Raw genomic sequence first — 24,524 nt, 5'->3', positions numbered from 1 at the left:
CATTTTAGGCTGGTTCGCGGTGGCCATTTTATGTTACCACAACACTGGGACATTTATTCCACAGACCGACTCGTCACCAATGTCAGGATAGTGCTCAAATTGTGACAGAGACATGGAGACACTGAGACACATATTATTAGAAAGGAATTAATCATTCCCTTTTGCCCAGGAATTTTCCCTCCACTGTGATTAGGCTGGGTGGACTGTAATTACTCAGTCTATTACTTTCACCCTTGTTAATCAACAGTACAACATACACAGTCCTCCAGTCCTCTGGGAGCAAGACTTTAACCAGAGTGATTTGGAAAATGATGGTCAGATCCTCTGATATTTCCTCCCATGCACCTCTTAACAATCTGAGCCTGTTGAATTATCAGCTTTCAAAGATGCTAAACCCCTGAATATTTCCTCTCTCACTGTTTATCCCATTCAATATTTCAAAGCCCTCCTCATTGACTACAATGTCTCTGTCGCCCCCTCTTTTGTGAAGACAGTTGCAATGTATTCATTAAGAACCATGCCCGCATATTCCGCCTACACGGTTAGGAAAAAGGAGAAGCGACGATATAAAGAAAAGGATAGAATTCTAAAGGAGGTGCAGGAACAGACACATCTGGGGGTTATTTGTGCACCAATCACTGAAGGTCGCAGGGCAGGTTCAGAAAGTGGTTGAACGGCAGAAGGTGTCCTGAGATTATAAATCGAGACATTAAATACAAAAGCAAGTAAAATATGACATTTGTAAAGCGCTGGTTTGCCTTCAACTGGAGCATTGTCCAATTCTGGACACTGTACTTTAGGAAGAATGTGGGGGCATTAGGGAGGGTGCAGAAAAGATTCTCAAGAATGGTTCCAGGGATGAGTGACTTCAGTTACGTGGATAGTTTGGAGAAGCTGGGGTTGTTCTCTGTGTCTCTCTCTGCTTTCCTCTCTCCATCTCTCCCTCCTGCTATCTCTGACACTGAGAGGGAGACAGAGGGAGAGAGGCTTAGATATGGAGGCAGAGAGAGGGCTGTCGAGAGGAACAAGGTTGAAGAGAGAGAGATTGTTGGGGTGGATTGAAAGGGAGAATGTAAGATATATTCATTTGATGTAATCCTTCACTGCTGTGTCCGCAAACAGAGAAACATAGGTACATAGAGTGAAATATTGGTAGAGTAGGAGAAATGTGGATGAAGTTGGGGCCCAAGCGGCCAGTTCTGATGATCCAGAAGGAAAACGCTCCATTGTAAACATCCAGCAAGGTATTCCACCATGGAAGCCATCACACCCTCATGATATTGGTGTGGAAATCTTGTAATCTATGCCCATGGTTATTGACTCCTCTGTTAAGGGAAATGGTCCTTCCTATCCACTCTATCCAGTCCCGTCATTATTTTATACACTTCAATTAAATCTTCCCTTCAACCTTCTCTGTTCCAAAGAAATCAATTCCAGCCGATTCAATCTTAACGCATAGTTAAAATTCTCCATTCCTGACAACATCCTCTGTAAATCTCCTCTGCACCCTCTCGAGTGTGATCACATCCTTCCTGTAATGTGGTCACCAGAACTGTACACAGTACTCTGGCTGTGGTCGAACTAGTGTTTTACACAGTTCGAGCATAACCTCCCTGCTCTGACATTGTCTGCATCGGCTAATAAAGGAAAGTATTCCGTAAGCCTTCTTAGCCATCTTATCCATCTGTCCTGTTACCCTCAGGAATCAGTGGAAGTCTCTCCAAGGCCCCTCTGTTCTCAGTCTGAGACATTGTTCAGTTAGATTGAAAGAGCAATGTAAAACATGATAATATGATGTAATCCTTCACTGCAGTATCCACAGACAATCGAGCAAGAGGCATGGAGTGTGAAACATCGGGGTGGAGGGAGAAAGATAGAAGGAGATGGTAACAAATTGGAAAGGAGTGATAGGGACTGAGAGAGAGGTAATCTCTGGTAAACTCTCTTGCTGGTAATCTCTCTCCATCTCTATCTCTCTCTTCCCCTCCCTTCTACTCTCTGAAACCCTATTACTTCTCTCTGTTACTCACTTTCCAAGTCTATCTCTATGCTTATCTCCCTCGATCTCTATCTCCCTCTGTACACTATCTCAATCTCTGCCTCTTGCCCTCAGGATGGGAACAGGGAGAAAGAGATACAGAGAAAGGGTGCTGCAGGCAGTGTGAGATGAGGAGAAAGAGACAGAGGAACAGTGAGTCTGGCGTTGGTAGATAGATCTTTACTCTGTGCGTACCTGCCCTGCGAGTATTCGATGGGGACAGTCTCGGACGGGGGGACTGTCTAAAAATCAAAAATTAGTCGAAAGCCCTTTCAAAGATGAAATTTAGAAACAATTCTACATACAAAGAGTGGTCGAAGTTTGGAACAGACTTCGACAAATGACCCCTCCCCATCTCTGCAAGCTCCTCCAGCTCCACAATCCATCAGCGATCCTCGAATTCTGGCATCTTTAGGATCCCCAGTTTGAATCGGCCCACCATTGGTGTCCGTGCCTTCAAGCTGCCAAGACCATAATTCTGGAATTCCTTTCCTAAACCTCTCCGTCTCACTAACTCTCTTTCCTCTTTGAAGATGCTCCCTCAAACCAACCTCTTTTTGTTCGTCTAGTGTAATATCTCCTTCAGTGACTCGGTGTCAACTTTTTATTTGCCTTATTTATTTTTTGGATGTGTGCGTTACTGGCCAGGCCAGCATTTATTACCCATTCCTAATTGCCCTTGAGAAGGAGGTGTTGAGCCTCCTTCTTGAACCGCTGCAGTCCATGTGGTGTAGGTACACCCACAATGCTGTTAGGAAGGGAGTTTCAGGATTTTGACACAGTAACAGTGGAGGAATGGTGATATAGTTTCAAGTTAGGATGGTGTGTGACTTTAGTTGTTGTGTGCGGACAGTATTTTCAGTGCGCAGTCCATTTAAATTTTTAATTATTTATTTTTTTCACGTGGTTAGATGTAACGTTTCTCCTACAATCTGACTGCCTCCCCGTATCTCCTCACTCTTTCTGCCCGTCTCTCCCTCCTTCTCTAAAGTCAATGCTTGACTCTGTATCTAAACTCACACTGTGCCTGCCCTGGGAGGTCTCATTATGGTACTTAAGCAATGAGTTATACACTTCCAGCATAACCTCCCTGCTCTTATATACTTTAACAGCATTGTTGGGAATGTCCCTGCAGTTTGAACATATGAAACACTGATCCAACATTCACCCCTAAAATACTCACACTAACCTCCAAAAACAGGACTGGGCAGATAATGAGGATTGTTAATGATTGTTACAACTTGTCTCATCCTCTCTCTGTCTCTCCCTCTCATGTCTGTTTCCTCCCATCTTTCTCTCTCTCTCTCTCCCTCACCCTCTCCCTCCTTCTCTGCCTCTTTCCATGACTCTGTCTCTAACACCATCTCTCTCTCTCCTTGGACAGAAATGTTTTTATCCAATTCTTGGTTAATTTTGAACCTGTAAATCTTGCCCTTGCTGGGAATGTCACTGCAGATTGAAAATATCAAACAATTTTCAACACTCGCCCCCTAAACTCCCACACTAAGCCACCAATACAGGACTGTTCGAACTAGAACATTACAGCGCAGCACAGGCCCTTCGGCCCTCGATGTTGCGCCGACCTGTGAAACCATCTGACCTACACTATTCCATTTTCATCCATATGTCTATCCAATGACCACGTAAATGCCCTTACAGTTGGCGAGTCTACTACTGTTGCAGGCAGGGCGTTCCACGCCCCTACTACTCTCTGAGTAAAGAAACTACCTCAAACATCTCTTCTTTCTCTATCAGCCCTCAACTTAAAGCTATGTCCCCCCGTGTTTGCCATCACCATCCGAGGAAAAAGACTCTCACTATCCACCCTATCTAACCCTCTGATTATCTTATATGTCGCTATTAAGTCACCTCTCCTCCTCCTTCTCTCCAACGAAAACAACCTCAAGTCCCTCAGCCTTTCCTGTGTAGATGATGGGGATTGTTACTGAGGTTCTGTCAAGGTCCCCTCACACACTGTATCCCATTTCCCCTGCTTCGAAAGTTTGTCAGTGATTAATAATATTTTTTCAACAATATTAAATCTCACTTAAGTTTGAAAATATCAATCATTGATCCAACACTTGCCCCAAAACACTCACACTAAACCTCTGATATTTGCTTTCAAAATTAGTTCTTGCACACAGCCAGTTTTACTTTTTAATTCTCTCTTATTTCAACATTATTAGATGGAAAGTTTTTCCTATAATCTCGCCCTCACTCTCTCTCTCTGTCTGTCTCTTCCTCTGTCTCTGTTTCGCCCTCTGTTTGTCTCTCTCTCCACATCTCTCTCTGTCCCTTTCTCCCTCTGCGTCTGTCTCTCTCCCTCGAGATCTGTCTCCCTCGCTTTCTCCCTGTCTCTCTCCCTCTGCATCTGCCTGCCTCACTTTCTGTCTGTCTCACTCTGCATTTGCCTCCCTCCCTTTCGGTCTGTCCCCCTCTGTTTCTCCTTTTTCCTCTATCATTCTCGCTCTGTCTCTCTCTCTCCCTCTGTCTCTGTCCCACTCTGTCTGTCTCTCTCTCCGGCTGTGTCTCACTCCCTCCATCTCTCCATCCCTCTGTACATGAACAGCAATGTCTTGAGCCATTTGTTTGGTTAATTTTGATTCTTTAACTCATGCTTTTGTTGGGATTGTCAATGCAGTTTGAAAATATCGAACAGTCATCGAACACTCATCCCTAAAACACTGACATTAAACCCCTAATACCGGACTGGGCCAACAATGGGGATTGTTACTGGGGTTCCATCAAGGTCTCATTTCACTATCTCTTCTGTCTCTCACTGTCTTCCACTTCGTCCCTCTCTCTCCATTTCCCCATTTGTTTTCGTTTCCCTCTTCTCCTCTTTCCTTCATCGCCCCCAACTTTATACATAGAGAGGGTGCTCCTTCCACTTTATAAATGGATTGGGAGCTCCCTCCACTTTATACATAGAGAGGGAGCTCCCTCTGTTTTCTATAGCTGCAGTGGTGGGATTTGAACCCCTGTCCCCAGGCCATCAGGTTGGGCCTCTGGATTACGTGACCATTGATATTATCACTACCCAACTGCCTCCCAAATGGATGAGTACAGTGTCTGTCCCGTAATATCACTCACAGTAGTTCTGGGCTGTAACCCTGAACATGGTCCCGAATCAGAGACTCAAAGTTTACATTTGAACTGGGAAAAGGCAGAAACAGACTGAAACGGGATTGCTTTTTTCTTTTTTTTATTCTTTCATGGAATTTGGGCTTCGCTGGCCAGGCCAGCATTTATTGCCCATCCCTAATTGCCCTTGACAAGGTGGTGGTGAGCTGCCTTCTTGAACTGCAGCAGTCCATTTGGGGTAGGTACACCCACAGTGCTGTTGGGAAGTGAGTTCCAGGAGTTTGACCCAGCGACAGTGAGGGAACGCCGATATAGTTCCAAGTCATGATGGTGTGTGACTTGGAGGGGAACTTGTAGGTGGTGGTATTCCCATGTATGTGCTGCCCTTGTCCTTCTAGTTGGTCGTGGTCGCGGGTTTGGAAGGTGCTATCTAAGGAGCCTTGGTGCATTGCTGCAGTGCATCTTGCAGATGGCACACACTGCTGCCACCATGCGTCGGTGGTGGAGGGAGTGAATGTTTGTGGTTGGTGTGCCAATCAAACGGGCTGCTTTGTCCTGGATGGTGTTGAGCTTCTTGAGTGTTGTTGGAGCTGCACCCATCCAGGAAAGTGGAGAGTATTCCTTCACACTCCTGACTTGTGCCTTGTAGATGGTGGACAGGCTTTGGGGAGTCAGGAGGTGAGTTACTCGCCTCAGGATTCCTAGTCTCTGACCTGCTCTTGTAGCCATGGTATTTATGTGACGACTCCAGTTCAGTTTCTGGTCAATGGTAGCCCCTAGGATGTTGATAGTGGGGGTTTCAGCGATGGTAATGCCGTTGAATGTCAAGGGGAGATGGTTACATTCTCTCTTGTTGAGATGGTCATTGCCTGGCACTTGTGTGACGCGAATGTTACTTGCCACTTATCAGCCCAAGCCTGGATATTGTCCAGGTCTTGCTGCATTTCTACACAGACTGCTTCAGTATCTGAGGAGTCACGAATGTTGCTGAACATTGTGCAATCATCAGCGAACATCCCCACTTCTGACCTTATGATTGAAGGAAGGTCATTGATGAAGCTGCTGAAGATGGTTGGACCTAGGACACTACCCTGAGGAACTCCTGCAGTGATGTCCTGGAGCTCAGATGATTGACCTCCAACAACCACAGCCATCTTCCTTTCTGCTAGGTAAGACTCCAGCCAGCGTAGTGTTTTCCCCCGGATTCCCATTGACCTCAGTTTTGCTAGGGTTCCTTGATGCCACACTCAGTCGAATGCTGCCTTGATGTCAAGGGCAGTCACTCTCACCTCACCTCTTGAGTTCAGCTCTTTTGTCCATGTTTGAACAAAGGCTGTAATGAGGTCAGGAGCTGAGTGGCCCTGGCGGAACCCAAACTGAGCGTTACTGTGCAGGTTGTTGCTAAGCAAGTCCCTGGATTCAGTGTCCACTGCAGACAGATCATTTACATTTACTACAGAAATGCCAGAAGTGAACAAGGTCAATGCAATAATATGGAAAACGTGAATGAAGCCACTCATAATTGCCATCCATTCAGTTTGAGTACCGATTTCAGTTTTATTTCGAGAGAGGTCTTACTCAGAAAATGTCATTGACATTGAAATAATTGTGTTTTACCCACCACATTATTTACATCAGAGTCAAAGCTGCTGATGTAATGTGTTTGTTCAGGAGAGTGTAACTAATACCAATGATCAGGGGGAGAACCATGTCAGTAGAGACCAATCCCCTGGAGAAATCAGGACCCATTGGAATGGATCAGCTCAGAGTGCCTGCTGGAGCTGTGGATTTCAGGATAATAGAAGTCTCTGCTTCTCACAGAAATGGGATATCTAGTAATGCATCAGATAGAAGACATTTATTACCCTGTACTTGCAGCAATTGGAGTTCCCGGTAAGCAGTATCTCAGCTGTTAATGGTGTAAATCGATGTTAACTGTGCTGCTGTATTTGGTATATTTTCCCTCTGTGTGTGTTACACAGCCACCTGCTCTTTTCCAGCAATTTACTGATGGAATCTCCTCATTGTCTACTCTTTCATTCTTGCAGGAACTGCATTATGTATTTAATGGTATTGTTTTAAGTAACTGTGGCATTGTTGCTGGATTATTCTGTGTATTGTATGGATTGGAATGAGATGTTTCAGTTAGGATCAATAACCAGACAATTATAAGTTTTTAAGATTTACATGATGTGGATCTAACATTTCCTGGAATATTTTTATGATTTTTTTTCAGTGATTGATAATGCAACATCTCACAATCTCAGTGTTACAAGGGGACAGAACAATGTCCTCCCTCCCCAATAACATGGCTCAGTCTAACTGTGATTACAATGCGTTTATTGATTATCACTGTTATCAAATATTATTTCACTCTGTGTGTGTCTGACACTGCTTCAGAAGTGTGGCTACTGAACTGAGTTTGCTGCTGACACTTTCACTTCTCCTTCTCTGCTTCACTGTGGAACCTTCACTGTCACTGGACTACATTGTAAAATAGAAAGTATTGATGTGATGTTTTATTGGTTTACACTCTGTCAGTTGGAATCAAGAGACTTTCCATTTATCTGTAGATTATCAGCTGCAGCGCTGAAGTTGGTGTTGTATTAATTAAACAATCCTACATTCAAACAGATTACTTTATAATTCTAGGAGAAGGAATTTCAATGATTGTGAGGTTTGTCTGGAAGTAGCTTTCGATCCTGTTTATTCCATGTATTGTAGATGAAGTGAAGAGTGTAGGTGAACAAGTGGAGACTTGAGTGTTCTGTAGATACATTAAATTATTCACAGAAGTTTGACCATTGAAGAAACTGACTCTGAGAATAAAATCATTGAAGCTGGGGCTGGTGAACAGAACACAGACACAGAATGTTAGGAATAAGTCACAAGTGAAAAGCAGCATTAAGTAACAATTTACAGGGTGTGAGTACTCCAGAGACATCGGGAATTTGAAAAGGAGCAGGAAGAACGAAACCAATGGACAAAGAAAAGCAGAAGTAAGGAGAAAGACAAAGAAGCAGCAGTGCAAATAATTCACTATCATAAAGTGCTGGAATGTCCAGAACAATTAGTGAGAGAAAGTGTGAGTTGAAGTTGTCTGTTGTCAGATTGTGTTCATTTTCCTGTTGGACCTGATCCTCTGTGTTGATTTCTGTCAGGTCCTCATTTTGTTTTGTTGAAAGTTCCTATTCCTTACTTAGTGACTGAATAAACAGAATAGAATCAGTTCATCACTGATGGTAATTCATTATTTAAATACTGCACTTTAAAATCTCTGTGACTGCTGAATTCAATAAAGAGCGAGGCTGATATCAGAAATATATTTACATTTATATTTAATAGCCTGTAAAAACTAAATATATTGACTATATTGTAGAAACAATGAACTGTTCTCCAACACCAATAACCACAGGGATTATTGTTTGAATGTATTAATTGAGTTGTATTACTGGGATCTATAGATTAGATTTCCTCGAACACTCTGCTGCAGTCTCTCCCTGTGAATCTCAGCCTCTCCTCTCACTGTATTGAATCCTCAGTCTCCTCATCCATTTCTTCAGTTTATCCACTTTCACAAACCATCTGCTCCAGTCTCCCCTCCTGCTCCAACATGTCCTTTCCCTGGAATATACAAGGTTATGGGGTTATTTGATGAATGTTTTCAAGATAATAAGGGAAACTGAACGGGTTGACAGAGCGTAACAATTCCCACTAGCTGCGGAGTCAGGAACTTGGGGGCAAAGTTGAAGAATCTAAACGCAGTCTAAAAAACCTTTCAGGAGTGAAATGAAGAAACACTTCAACACACCAGGTGTGGTATCAGTTTGGAACTCTCTTCTACAAACGGCAATTGATGCTGAGACTTTTGTTAATTTTTAAATCTGAGTTTGATAGATTTTTGTGAACCAAATGTATTAAGGGGCAAAGATAGGTACATGGAGTTAGATCACACATCAGCCATGAGCTCATTGAATGACAGAAGAGGGTTTAAGGGCCAAATGACCTCCTCCTCTTCCTCTGTCCAATGACAAATATCTTGTTATCACTCTTTGAGTCTTGGTCTGCATCTCTCTCTTTGTCTCTCTTTCTGTCTGTTTGTCTCTCTCTCTCTCCTCTCTCAAACATCTGTGGAAACCACAAACCTTAGTCAGCCATTTTAGGCTGGTTCTTGGTGGCCATTTTATGTTACCACAACACTGGGACATTTATTCCAGAGACTGACTGCTCACCAATGTAAGGGTAGTGCTCAAATTGTGGCAGAGACACAGACATGGAGACACTGAGACACACAGTACTAGAAAGGAATTAATGAATTCCTTTGTGCACAATAATCTTCCCTCCACAGTGATTAGGCTGGGTGGCCTGTAATTACTCATTCTATTACTTTCTCCCTTGTTCATCAACAGTACAACATACGTAGTCCTCCAGTCCTCCGGCAGCACGACTATAACCAGAGAGGATTGGAAAATGATGGTCAGAGCCTCTGATATTTCCTCCCTTGCACCTCTTAACTGTCTGAGCCTGGTGAATTATCAGCTTTCAAAGATGCTAAACCCCTTAATATTTCCTCTCTCACTGTTTATCCCATTCAATATTTCAAACCCCTCCTCATTGACTACAATGTCTGTGTCATCCCTTCTTTTGTGAAGACAGTCGCAATGTATTCATTAAGAACCATGCCCGCATCTTCTGCCTCCACGGTTAGGAAAAAGGAGGAGAGACGATGTAAAGTAAAGGATAGAATTCTAAAGGAGGTGCAGCATCAGACACATCTGGGGGTACTTGTGCACCAATCACTGAAGGTGGCACGACCGGTCCAGAAATTGGTGAAACGGCATCAGGGATCGTGAGATTATAAATAGAGACATTGAATAGAAAAGCAAGGAAAATATGACCTTTGTAAAACGCTGGTTTTCCTTCAACTGTAGCATTGTCCAATTCAGGACAACGTACTTTAGGGGCATTAGAGAGGGTGCAGAAATGATTCACAAGAATGGTTCCATGGTTGAGGGACTTCAGTTACATGCATAGATTGGAGAAACTGGGGTTGTTCTCTGTGTCTCTCTCTGTCTTCCTCTCTCTGTCTCTCCCTCCTGCTATCTCTGACACTAAGAGGGAGACAGAGGGAGAGAGGCTTAGATATGCAGCCAGAGAGAGGACTGTGGAGAGGGACAAGGTTGGAGTGAGAGAGATTGTTGGGGTGGATTGAAAGGGAGAATGTAAGCTATATTCATTTGATGTAATCCTTCACTGCTGTGTACGCAAACAGAGAAAGATAATTATGTGGAGTGAAATATTGGTAGAGTGGGTGAAATGTGGATGAAGTTGGGGCCGAGGCGGCCAGTTTTCATGATCAAGAAGGAAAACGCTCCATTGTAAACATCCAACAAGGTATTCGACCATGGAAGCCATCACACCCTCATGATATTGGTGTGGAAATCTTGTAATCTATGCCCACGGTTATTTACCCCTTGTTAAGGGAAATGGGTCCTTCCTATCCACTCTATCTAGGCCCGTCGTTATTTTATACACCTCAATTAAATCTTCCCTTCAACCTTCTGTGTTCCAAAGAAAACAATTCCAGCCTATCCAATATTTACTCATCGTTAAAATTCTCCATTCCTGACAACATCCTCTGTAAATCTCCTCTGTACCCTCTCTAGTGTGATCACATCCTTCCAGTAATGTGGTCACCAGAACTGTGCACAGTACTCTAGCTGTGGTCTAACTAGTGTTTTATACAGTTCGAACATAACCTCCCTGCTCTTATATTCTCTACATTGGCCAAAAAAGGAAAGTATTCCGTAAGCCTTCTTAACCACCTTATCCACCTGTCCTGTTACCCTCAGGAATCAGTGGACATGCACTCCAAGACCCCTCTGTTCACAGTCTGAGAGATTGTTCAGTTAGATTGAAAGAGCAACTGTAAAACATAATAATTTGTTGTAACACTTCACTGCAGTATACACAGACATACAAGCGAGAGGCATGGAGTCTGAAACATCGGGGTAGAGGGAGAGAAATAGATGGAGAAGGTAACAAGTTGGAAAGGAGTGATAGGCACATAGAGAGAGGTAATCTCTGGTAAACTCTCTTGCTGGTAATCTCTCTCCATCTCTATCTCTCTCTTCCCCTCCCTTCCACTCTCTGAAACCCTATTTCTTCTCTCTGTTACTCACTTTCCAAGTCTATCTCTCTACTTTTCTCCCTCTATCTCTATCTCCCTCTGCACACTATCTCAATCTCTCCCTCTTGCTCTCAGGATGGGAAGAGGGAGAAAGAGAGGCAGAGAAAGGGTACCGCAGGCAGTGAGAGATGAGGAGAAAGAGACAGAGGAACAGTGAGTCTGGCATTGGTACATGGATCTTTACTGTGTATCTAACCCCGTGCGTACTGCCCTGTGAGTATTCGATGGGGACAGTCTCGGACCGGGGGGATTGTCTAAAAATCAAAAATTAGTCGAAAGCCCTTTCAAAGATGACATTTAGAAACACTTCTGCATACAAAGGGTGGTAGAAGTTTGGAAATGTCTTGCACAAATGACCCCTCCCTATCTCTGCAATCTCCTCCAGCTCCACAATCCACCAATATCTGCGATCCTCTAATTCTGGCCTCTTGAGCATCCCCAATTTGAATTGTTCCAACATTGGTGGCCGTGCCTTCAAATTGCCAAGACCCTAACTCTGGAATTCCTTTCCTAAACCTCTCCGTCTCACTAACTCTCTTTCCTCTTTGAAGACGCTCCCTCAAACCAACCTCTTTGACCAAGTTTATGTTCGTCTAATTTAATATCTCCTAATGTGACTCGGTGTCAACTTTTTATTTGCCTTATTTATTTGTTGGATGTGTGCGTTACTGGCCAGGACAGCATTTATTACCCATTCCGAATTTCCCTTGAGAAGGTGGTGTTGAGCCTCCTTCTTGAACCGCTGAAGTCCATGTGGGGTAGGTACACCCACAGTCCTGTTAGGAAGGGAGTTCCAGAATTTTGACCCAGTAACAGTGAAGGAATGGTGATATAGTTTCAAGTTGGGATGGTGTGTGACTTTAGGTGTTGTTTGCGGACAGTATTTTCAGTGCGCAGTCCTTTTAAATTTTTAATTATTTATTTTATTCACGTGGTTAGATGTAAAGTTTCTCCAACAATCTGACTGCCTCCCCGTATCTCCTCACTCTTTCTGCCCGTCTCTCCCTCCTTCTCTAAATCCACTGCTTTACTCTATATCTCAACTCCCACTGTACCTGCCTTGGGAGGTCTCATTATGGTGCTTAAGCAATGAGTAAGACACTTCCAGCATAACCTCTCTGCTCTTATATGCTTTAAGAGCCTTGTTGGGAATGTCACTGCAGTTTGAAAATATGAAACACTGATCCAACATTCACATCTAAAACACTCACACTAACCTCCACAAAACAGGACTGGGCAAATAATGAGGATTGTTAATGATTGTTACAACTTTACTCATCCTCTCTCTGTCTCTCCCTCTCATGTCAGTTTCTTCCCATCTTTCTCTCTCTCTCTCTCTCTCTCTCTCTCCCCCGCACCCTCTCCCTCTTTCTCTGCCTCTTTCCATGACTGTCTCTAACACCATCTCTCTCTCCTTGGACAGAAATGTTTTTATCCATTTCTTGGTTAATTTTGAAACTGTAAATCTTGCTCTTGCTGGGAACGTCACTGCAGTTTGAAAATATCAAACAATGATCAGCACTCGCCCCCTAAACTCTCACACTAAACCCCCAATACCGGATTGGTCAGACAATGGGGATTGTTACTGGGGTTTCGTCAGGGTCTCATTTCGCTATCTCTTCTGTCTCTCACTGTCTTCCACTTTGTCCCTTTCTCTCCATTTCCCCATTTGCTTTCATTTCCCTCTCTCCTCTTTCCTTCATCGCCCCCAGCTTTATAAATAAAGAGGGCGCTTCCTCCACTTTATAAATAGAGAGGGAGCTCCTTCCACTTTATAAATAGAGAGGGAGCTCCTTCCACTTTATCCGTGGAGGCGGAGCTCCCTCCACTTTATACACAGAAAGGGAGCTCCCTCTGGTTTATTTCGCTGCTGTGGTGGGATATGAACCCCAGTCCTCAGGCCATCAGTTTGGGCCTCTGGATTACGTGACGAGTGATATTATCACTACCCAACTGCCTCCCAAATGGATGCGTACAGTGTCTGTCCCACAATATCAATCACAGTAGTTTCTGGGCTGTAACCCTGAACATGGTCCCGAATCAGAGATTCAAATTTCACATTTTAACTGGGAAAAGGCAGGAACAGAGTGAAACAGGATTGCTTTTGTCCCTGGATTCAGTGTCCACTGCAGACAGATCAGTTACATTTACAATAGAAATGCCAGGAGTGAACAAGGTCAATGCAATAATATGGAAAACGTAAATGAAGCCACTCATAATTGCCATCCATTCAGTTTGAGTACCGATTTCAGTTTTATTCCGAGAGAGGTCTTACTCAGAAAATGTCATTGACAATTGAGATGATTGTGTTTTATCCACAACATTATTTACATCACAGTCAAAGCTGCAAAACACCAACAAAGTTGGTGTTTGTTCAGGTGAGTGTAACTAATAGCAATGATCAGGGGTATAACCGTGTCAGTGGAGACTTATCCCCTGTATAAATCAGGACCCATTGGAATGGATCAGCTCAGAGTGCCTGGTGGAGCTGTGGATTCCAGGCTAATAGAAGTCTCTGCTTCTCACAGAAATGGGATATCCAGTAATGCATCATGTACTCCGCATTTATTATCCTGTACTTGCAGCAATTGGAGTTCCTGGTAAGCAGTATCTCAGCTGTTAATGGTGTAAATCGATGTTAACTGTGCTGCTGTACCGGGTATTATTTCCCTCTGTGTGTGTTACGCAGCCGCCTGTTCGTTTCCAGCAATTTACTGATGGAATCTCCTCATTGTCTACTGTTTCATTCTTGCAGGAACTGTATTATGTATTTATTGGTATTGTTTTAAGTAACTGTGGCATTATTACTGGATTATTCTGTGTATTGAATGTATTTAAATGAGATGTTTCAGTGAGGATCAATAATCAGACCATTAGGAGTTTTCAACAATTTCGTGATGTGGATCTAACCGGTCCTGGAATATTTTTATGATTTTTTTTCAGTGATTGATAATGAGACATCTCACAATCTCAGTATTACAAGGGAACAGAACAATGTCCTCCCTCCCCAATAACATGGCTCAGTTTAACTGGGATTTCAATGTATTTATTGATTATCACAGATATCAAATATTATTTCACTCTGTGTGTGTCTGACGCCGCTTCAGAAGTCTGGCTACTGAACTGAGTTTGCTGCTGACACTTTCATATCTCCTTCTTTGCTTCACTGTGGACCTTCACTGTCACTGGACTACATTGTAAAATAGAAAGTATCGATGTGATGTTTTACTGGTTTTCACTCTATCAGTTGGTATCAAGAGTCTTTCCATTTATCTGTAGATTATCAGCTGCAGCGCTGATGTTGGTGTTTTATTAATTAAACAATCCCACATTCCAACAGATTACTTTATAATTCCAGGAGAAGGAATTTCAATGATTGTGAGGTTTGTCTGGAAGTAGCTTTCGATCCTGTTTATTCCATGTATTGTAGATGAAGTGAAGAGTGCAGGTGAACAGATGGAGACTTGAGTGTTCTGTAGATACATTAAATTATTCACAGAGGTTTCACCATTGAATGAACTGACTCTGAGAATAGAATCATTGAACCTGGGGCTGGTGAACAGAACACAGACGCAGAATGTTAGGAATAAATCATATGTGAAAAGCAGCATTAAGTAAAAATTTACAGGGTATGAGTACTCCAGAGAGATAGGGAAGGAGAAAATGAGCATGGAGAAGTAAACCAACGGGAAAAGAAAAGCCGAAGGAAAGAGAAAGAAGCAGCAGTGTAAATAATTCACTATCATGAAGTGCTGGAATGTCCAGAACAATTCGTGAGAGAAACTGTGAGTTGAAGTTGTCTGTTGTCAGATTGTGTTCATTTTCCTGTTGGACTTGATCGTCTGTGTTGATTTCTGTCAGGTCCTCATTTTGTTTTGGAGAAAGTTCCTATTCCTTACTTAGTGACTGAATAAACAGAATAGAATCAGTTCATCACTGATGGTAATTCATTATTTAAATACTGCACTTTAAAATCTCTGTGACTGCTGAATTCAATAAAGGGTGTGGCTGATATCAGAAATATATTTACATTTATATTTAATAGCCTGTACAAACTAAATATATTGACTATATTGTATAAACAATGAACTGTTCTCCAACACCAATAACCACAGGGATTATTGTTTGAATGTATTAATTGAGTTGTATTACTGGGATCTATAGATTTGATTTCCTCTAACACTCTGCTGCAGTCTCTCCCTGTGAATCTCAGCCTCTCCTCTCACTGTATTGAATCCTCAGTCGCCTCATCCATTGCTTCAGTTTATCCACTTTCCCAAATCATCTGCTCCAGTCTCCCCTCCTGCTCCAACATGTCCTTTCCCTGGAATTTAGAAGGTTATGGGGTGATTTGATGAATGTATTCAAGATAACAAGAGATACTGAAAGGGTGGACAGAGAGTAACAATTACCACTGGCTGTGGAGTCAGGGACTTGGGAGCATAGTCTAAAAATCTAAACGCAGTCTAAAAACCTTTCAGGAGTGAAATGAAGAAATACTTCAACACACCAGGTGTGGTATCAGTTTGGAACTCTCTCCCACAAACGGCAATTGATGCTGAGACACTTGTTAGTTTTAAAATCCGAGTTTCATAGATTTTTGTTAACCAAAGGTATTAAGGGGCAAAGATAGGGACATGGAGTTAGATCACACATCAGCCATGAGCTCATTGAATAACAGAAGAGGGTTGAGGGACCAAATGGCCTCCTCCTCTTCCTCTGTCCAATGACAAATATCTTGCTATCACTCTCTGTTTCTTGTCCTGTGTCTCTCTCTTTGTCTTTCTTTCTGTCTGTCTGTCTGTCTCTCTCTCATCTCTCAAACATCTGTGGAAATCCACAAACATTAGTCAGCCATTTTAGGCTGGTTCCTGTTGGCCATTTTATGTTACCACAACACTGGGACATTTATTCCAGAGACAGACTCCTCTCCCACGTGAGGGTAGTGCTCAAATTGTGGCAGAGACACAGACATGGAGACACTGAGACACACAGAACTAGAAAGGAATTAATCAATCCCTTTTGCCCAATAATTTGCCCTCCACTGTGATTAGTCTGGGTGGCCTGTAATTACTCAGTCTATTATTTTCTCCCTTGTTAATCAATAGTACAACATACACAGTCCTCCAGTCATCTGGCAGCATGACTATAACCAGAGAAGATTGGAAAATGATGGTCAGATCCACTGATAGCCTTGCACCTCTTAACAGCCTGAGCCTGGTGAATTATCAGCTTTCAAAGATGCTAAACCCCTTAATATTTCCTCTCTCACTGTTTATCCCATTCAATATTTCAAACCCCTCCTCATTGACTACAATGTCTGTTTCCCCTCTTTTGTGAAGACAGTGGCTATGTATTCATTAAGAACCATGCCCGCATCTTTCACCTCCACGATTAGGAAAAAGGAGGAGAGACGCTATAAAGTAAAAGATAGAAATCTAAAGGAGATGCAGGAACAGTAGCATCTGGGGGGTATTTGTGCACCAATCACTGAAGGTGGCAGGGCAGGTTCAGAAAGTGGTTAAACGGCAGAAGGGGTCCTGAGATTATAAATAGAGACATTGAATACAAAAGCAAGGAAATTATGACCTTGGTAAAACGCTGGTTTTCCTTCAACTGGAGCATTGTCCAATTCTGGACACCGTACTTCAGGACGAATGTGAATGAAGAATGGAAGAATGAAGAATTAGAGAGGGTGCAAAAAAGATTCACAAGAATGGTTCCAGGGATGAGGGACTTCAGTTACGTGGATAGATTGGAGAAGCTGGGGTTGTTCTCTGTGTCTCTCTCTTTCTCTCCCTCCTGATATCTCTGACACTAAGAGGGAGACAGAGGGAGAGAGGCTTAGATATGCAGATAGAGAGAGTGCTGTTGAAAGGGACAAGGTTGGAGAGAGAAGGATTGTTGGGGTGGATTGAAAGGCACAATGTAAGATCTATTTATTCAATGTATTCACTGTTGTGTACGCAAACAGAGAAAGATAGGGATGCAGAGTGAAATATTGGTAGAGTGGGAGATATGTGGATGAAGTTGGGGCCCAAGCGGCCAGTTTTGATGATCAGGAAGGAAAACGCTCCATTGCAAAAATCCAGCCAGGTATTCCACCATGGAAGCCATCGCACCCACATGATATTGGTGTGGAATTCTTGTAATCTATGCCCAAGTTTATTGACCCCTCTGTTAAGGGAAATGGGTCCTTCCTATCCACTCTATCTGGGTCCGTCATTATTTTATACACCTCAATTAACTCTTCCCTTCAACCTTCTTTGTTCCAAAGAAAACAATTCCAGCCTATCCAATCTTTACTCATAGTTAAATTTCTCAATTCCTGACAAAATCCTCTGTAAATGTCCTCCGTACCCTCTCTAGTGTGATCACATCCTTCCTGCAATGTGGTGACCAGAACAGCACACAGTACTCTACCTGTGGTCTAACTAGTGTTTTATACAGTTCTAGCATAACCTCCCTGCTCTTATATTCTCTACATCGGCCAATGAAGGAAAGAGTTCCGAAGAAGGGTCACTGTCCCGAAACGTTAACTCTGCTTCTCTTTTCGCAGATGCTGCCAGACCTGCTGAGTGGTTCCAGCATTTCTTGTTTTTATTTTAAAGTATTCCGTAAGCCTTCTTAAACACCTGTCCTTTTACCCTCAGGAATCAGTGGACAGTCACTGCAAGGCCCCTCTGTTCCCAGACAGAGCGATTGTTCGGTTAGATTGAAAGAGCAAATGTAAAACATAATAATTTGATGTAATCTTTCACTGCAGTATACACAGACATACGAGCGAGAGGCATGGAGTGTGAAATATCGGGGTAGAGGGAGAAAAATAGATGGAGATGGTAACAAATTGGAAAGGAGTGATCGGCACAGAGAGTTTTAGTTTTAGTTTTAGAGATACAGCACTGAAACAGGCCCTTCGGCCCACCGAGTCTGTGCCGACCATCAACCAACCATTTTATACTGATCATACACTAATCCCATATTCCTGCCACATCCCCACCTGTCCCTATATTTCCCGACCACCAACCTATACCATTTGCAATTTATAATGGCCAATTTACCGACCAACCTGCAAGTTTTTTCGCTTGTGGGAGGAAACCGGAGCACCCGGAGAAAATCCACGCAGACACAGGGAGAACTTCCAAACTCCGCACAGGCAGTACCCAGAATTGAACCCAGGTCGCTGGAGCTGTCAGGCTGCGGTGCTAACCACTGCGAAACTGTGCCGCCCTAAAGAGAGAGAGGTAAGCTCTGGTGAACTATCTTGCTGGTAATCTCTCTCCATGTCTATCTCTCTTTTCCACCCTCTTCGACACTCTGAAACCCTATTTCTTCTCTCTGTTACTCACTTTCCAAGTCTATCTCTATCTTTTCGCTCTCTATCTCCCTCTGCACACTATCTCAATCTCTCCCTCTTGCTGTCAGGATGGGAAGAGGGAGAAAGAGAGGCAGAGAAAGGGCGCCGTTGGCAGTGAGAGATGAGGAGAAAGAGACAGAGGAACATTAAGTCTGGCATTGGTAGATAGATCTTTACTCGGTATCTAACACCGTGCGTACCTGCCCTGTGAGTATTCGATGGGGAGATTCTCGGACGGGGGGGGGGGGGACTGTCTGAAAATCAAACATTAGTCGAAAGCCCTTTCAAAGATGAAATTCAGAAACACTTCTGCATACAAAGGGTGGTAGAAGTTTGGAACTGTCTTCCACAAATGCCCCCTCCCTATCTCTGCAATCTCCCCCTGCTCCACAATCCACCAATATCTGCGATCCTCTAATTCTGGCCTCTTGACCATCCCCAATTAGAATTGTTCCAACATTGCTGTCTGTGCCTTCAAGCTGCCAAGACCCGAACTCTGGAATTCCGTTCCTAAACCTCTCCGTCTCACTAACTCTCTTTCCTCTTTGATGACGCTCCCTCAAATCGACCTCTTTGACCAAGTTTTTGTTCCTCTAGTGTAATATCCCCTTAAGTGACTCGATAACCACTTTTTATTTGCCATATTTATTTGTTGGATGTGTGCGTTACTGGCCAGGCCAGCATTTATTACCCATTCCTAATTGCCCTTGAGAAGGTGGTGTTGAGCCACCTTCTTGAACCACTGTAGTCCATGTGGGGTAGGTCTACCCACAGTGCTGTTCGGAAGGGAGTTCCAGGATTTTGACCCAGTAACAGTGAAGGAATGGTGATATAGTTTCAAGTTAGGATGGTGTGTGACTTTAGTTGTTGTGTGTGGACAGTATTTTCAGTGCGCAGTCCATTTATATTTTTAATTATTTATTTTTTTCACGTGGTTAGATGTAAAGTTTCTCCTACAATCTGCCTGCCTCCCCGTATCTCCTCACTCTTTCTGCCCGTCTCTCCCTCCTTCTCCAAAGCCACTGCTTTACTCTGTATCTAAACTCACACTCTCCCTGCCCTGGGAGGTCTCATGATGGTGCTGAAGCAATGAGTTATACAGTTCCAGCATAACCTCCCTGCTCTTATATACTTTAACAGCCTTGTTGGGAATGGCACTGCAGTTTGAAAATATGAAGCACTGATCCAGCATTCACCCCTAAAACACTCACATTAACCTCCAAAAACAGGACTGGGCAGATAATGAGGATTGTTAATGATTGTTACAACTTGTCTCATCCTCTCTCTGTCTCTCCCTCTCATGCTAGTTTCTTCCCATCTTTCCCTCTCTCTCTCTCCCCCTCGCCCTCTCCCTCTTTCTCTGCCTCTTTCCATGACTCTGTCTCGAACACCATCTCTCTCTCCTTGGACAGAAATGTTTTTATCCATTTCTTGGTTAATTTTGAACCTGTAAATCTTGCCCTTGCTGGGAACGTCACTGCAGTTTGAAAATATCAAACACTGTTCAACACTCGCCCCCTAAAATCTCACACTAAACCCCCAATACAGGACTGTGCAGATAATGGGGATTGTTACTGAGATTCTGCCAAAGTCCCCTCACACACTATATCCCATTTCCACTGCTTCTAAATTTTGTCAGTGTTTAATACTTTTTTTTTCAATAATATTAAATGTCACTTCAATTTGAAAATACCAATCACTGATCCAACACTTGCCCCCAAAACACTCACACTAAAGCCCTGATCATTCCTTTCTAAATTATTTCTTATACTTTTACTTTTTAATTCTATCTTTTTTCAACATTATTAGATGTAAAGTTTTTCCGATAATCTCGCACTCCCTCTCTCTCTGTCTGTCTCTCCTTCTGTCTCTGTTTCTCCCTCTGTTTGTCTCCCTCCCTCTCTCTCTCTCTGTCCCTTTCTCCCTCTGCATCTCTCTCTCTCCCTCTGTATCTGTCTCGCTGGCTTTCTCCCTGTCTCTCTCCCTCTGCATCTGCCTGCCTCCCTTTCTGTCTGTCTCACTCTGCATTTGCCTGCCTCCCTTTCTGTCTCTCTCCCTCTGCCTCTGTTTCTCCTTTTTTCTCTATCATGCTAGCTCTGTCTCTCTCTCTCTCCCTCTTTCTCTGACCCACTCTTTCTGAGTCTCTGTAAGTCTGTGTTTCACACCCTCCATCTCTCCGTCCCTCTGTACATGAACAGCAATGCTTTGAGCCATTTGTTTGGTTAATTTTGATTCTTTAACTCTTGCTTTTGTTGGGAATGGCAATGCAGTTTGAAAATATCAAACACGCATCCCGAAAACCCTTACATTGAACCCCAAATATCGTACTGGGCAGACAATGGGGTTTGTTACTGGGGTTCCGTCAAGGTCTCATTTCACTATCTCTACTGTCTCTCACTGTCTTCCACTTTGTCCTTCTCTCTCCATTTCCCCATTTGTTTCCGTTTCCCTCTTCTCCTCTTTCCTTCATCGCCCCAAACTTTATAAATAAAGAGGGAGCTCCTTCCACTTTCTACATAGAGAGGGCGCTCCCTCCACTTTAAACATGGAGAGGGAGCTCCCTCTACTTTAAACATAGAGAGGGAGCTCCTTCCACTTTGCACATGGAGAGGGCGCTCCCTCTACTTTCTGCAGAGAGAGGGCGCTTCCTCCACTTGATACAGAGAGAGGGCGCTCCCTCTACTTTAAACATAGAGAGGGAGCTCCCTCTACTTTAAACATGGAGAGGGCGCTCCCTCCACTATATACATGGAGAGGGCACTCCCTCTACTTTATACATAGAGAGGGAGCTTCCTCCACTTTATAAGTAGAGAGGGAGTTCCTTCCACTTTATAGCTGGAGAGCGAGCTCCCTCTACTTGAGACACAGAAAGGGAGCTCCCTCTGGTTTGTATAGCTGCCGTGGTGGGATATGAACCCCTGTCCCCAGGCCATCAGGTTGGGCCTCTGGGTTCCGTGACCAGTGATATTATCACTACCCAACTGCCTCCCAAATGGATGCGAACAGTGTGTGTCCCAGAATATCACTCACAGTAGTTTCTGGGCTGTAAGCCTGAACATGGTCCCGAATCAGAGACTCAAAGTTCACATTTTAACTGGGAAAAGGCAGGAACAGAGTGAAACGGTATTGCTTTTGTCTTTGGATTCAGTGTCCACTGCAGACAGATCAGTTACATTTACAATAGAAATGCCAGGAGTGAACAAGGTCAATACAATAATATGGAAAATGTAAATGACGCCTCTCATAATTGTAGCATCCATCCAGTATGAGTACAGATTTCAGGTTTATTCCCGAGAGAGGTCTTACTCAGAAAATGTCATTGACATGGAAATGATTGTGTTTTATCCACCACGTTATTTACATCAGAATCAAAGCTGCTGATGTAATGTGTTTGTTCAGGTGAGTGTAACTAATAGCAATGATCAGGGGTATAACCGTGTCAGTGGAGACTTATCCCCTGAATAAATCAGGACCCATTGGAATGGATCAGCTCAGAGTGCCTGGTGGAGCTGTGGATTCCAGGCTAATCGAAGTCCCTGCTTCTCACAGAAATGGGATATCCAGTAATGTATCATGTAGACCGCATTTATTATCCTGTACTTGCAGCAATTGGAGTTGCTGGGAAGCAGTATCTCAGCTGTTAATTGTGTAAATCGATGTTAACTGTGCTGCTGTACTCGGTATTATTTCCCTCTGTGTGTGTTACACAGCCACCTGTTCTTTTCCAGCAATTTACTGATGGAATCCCCTAATTGTCCACTCTTTCATTCTTGTAGGAGTTGTGTTATGTATTTAATGGTATTGGTTTAATGAACTGTGGCTTTGTTATTGGATTATTCTGTGTATTGAATGTATTGGAATGAGATGTTTCAGTGCGGATCAATAATCAGACCATTAGGAGTTTTTAATATTTTCGTGATGTGGATCTAACCGGTCCTGGAATATTTTTATGATTTTTTTTCATTGATAATGAGACATCTCACAGTCTCAGTGTTACAAGGGGACAGAACAATGTCCTCCCTCCCCAATAACATGGCTCAGTTTAACTGGGATTTCAATGTATTTATTGATTATCACTGTCATCAAATATTATTTCACTCCGTGTGTGTCTGACGCTGCTTCAGAAGTCTGGCTACTGAACTGAGTTTGCTGCTGACACTTTCACTTCTCCTTCTCTGCTTCACTGTGGACCTTCACTGTCACTGGACTACATTGTAAAATAGAAAGTATTGATGTGATGATTTATTGGTTTTCACTCGATCAGTTGGTATCAAAAGTCTTTCCATTTATCTGTAGATTATCAGCTGCAGTGCTGATGTTGGTGTTTTATTAATTAAACAATCCCACATTCTAACAGATTACTTTATAATTCCAGGAGAAGGAATTTCAATGATTGTGAGGTTTGTCTGGAAGTAGATTTCGATCCTGTTTATTCCATGTATTGTCGATGAAGTGAAGAGTGTAGGTGAACAGGTGGAGACTTGAGTTTTCTGTAGATACATTAAATTATTCACAGAGGTTTCACCATGGAACAAACTGACTCTGAGAATAGAATCATTGAACCTGGGGCTGGTGAACAGAACACACACACAGAATGTTAGGAAAAAATCATATGTGAAAAGCAGCATTAAGTAGCAATTTACAGGGTGTGAGTACTCCAGAGAGATAGGGAAGGAGAAAATGAGCAGGGAGAACGAAACCGATTGGAAAAGAAAAGCAGAAGTAAAGAGAAAGAAGCAGCAGTGTAAATAATTCACTATCATAAAGTGCTGGCATGTCCAGAACTATTAGTGGATAGATTGGAGAAGCTGGGGTTGTTCTCTGTGTCTCTCTGTGTCTTCCTCTCTCTATCTCTCCCTCCTGCTATCTCTGACACTAAGAGGGAGACAAAGGGAGAGAGGCTTAGATATGGAGGCAGAGAGCGGGCTGTCGAGAGGTATAAGGTTGGAAGAGAGTGAGATTGTTGGGGTGGATTGAAAGGGAGAATGTAAGATATATTCATTTGATGTAATCCTTCACTACTGTGAATGCAAACAGAGAAAGATAGGTATGGAGAGTGAAATATTGTTGGAGTAGGAGAAATGTGGATGAGGTTGGGGCCCAGGTGGCAAGTTTTAATGATCAGGACAAATAACGCACAATTGTAAACATACAGCAAGTTATTCCACCATGGAAGCCATCACGCACTCATGATATTGGTGTGGAAATCTTGTAATCTATGCCCATGGTTATTGACCCCTCTGTTAAGGGAAATGGGTCCTTCCCAGCCACTCTATCTAGGCCCGTCATTATTTTATACACCTCAATTAAATCTTCCCTTCAACCTTCTCTGTTCCAAAGAAAACAATTCCAGCCTATCCAATCTTTGCTCACAATTAAAATTCTCCATTCCTGACAACATCCTCTGTAAATCTCCTCTGTACCCTCTCTGGTATGATCACATCCTTCCTGTAATGTGGTGACCAGAACTGTACACAGTACTCTAGCTGTGGTCGAACTAGTGTTTTATACAGTTCCAGCATAACCTCCCTGCTCTTATGTTCTCCACATCGGCCAATAAATGGAAGTATTCCGTAAGCCTTCTTAACCACCTTATCCACCTGTCCTGTTACCCTCAGCAATCAGTGGACAGTCACTCCAAGGCCCCTCTGTTCACAGTCTGAGATGTTGTTCAGTTAGATTGAAAGAGCAAATGTAAACCATAATAATATGATGTAATCCTTCACTGCAGTATACACAGACAATCGAGCGAGAGGCATGGAGTGTGAAACATCGGGGTAGAGGGAGAAAAATAGATGGAGGTGGTAACAAATTGGAAAGGAGTGATGGGGACTGAGAGAGAGGTAATCTCTGGT

This window comes from Heterodontus francisci, chromosome 28 (genome assembly GCF_036365525.1).
Source record: "Heterodontus francisci isolate sHetFra1 chromosome 28, sHetFra1.hap1, whole genome shotgun sequence".
In the NCBI taxonomy this organism is placed as follows: Eukaryota; Metazoa; Chordata; class Chondrichthyes; order Heterodontiformes; family Heterodontidae; genus Heterodontus; species Heterodontus francisci.
This window is presented reverse-complemented; position numbering follows the sequence as displayed.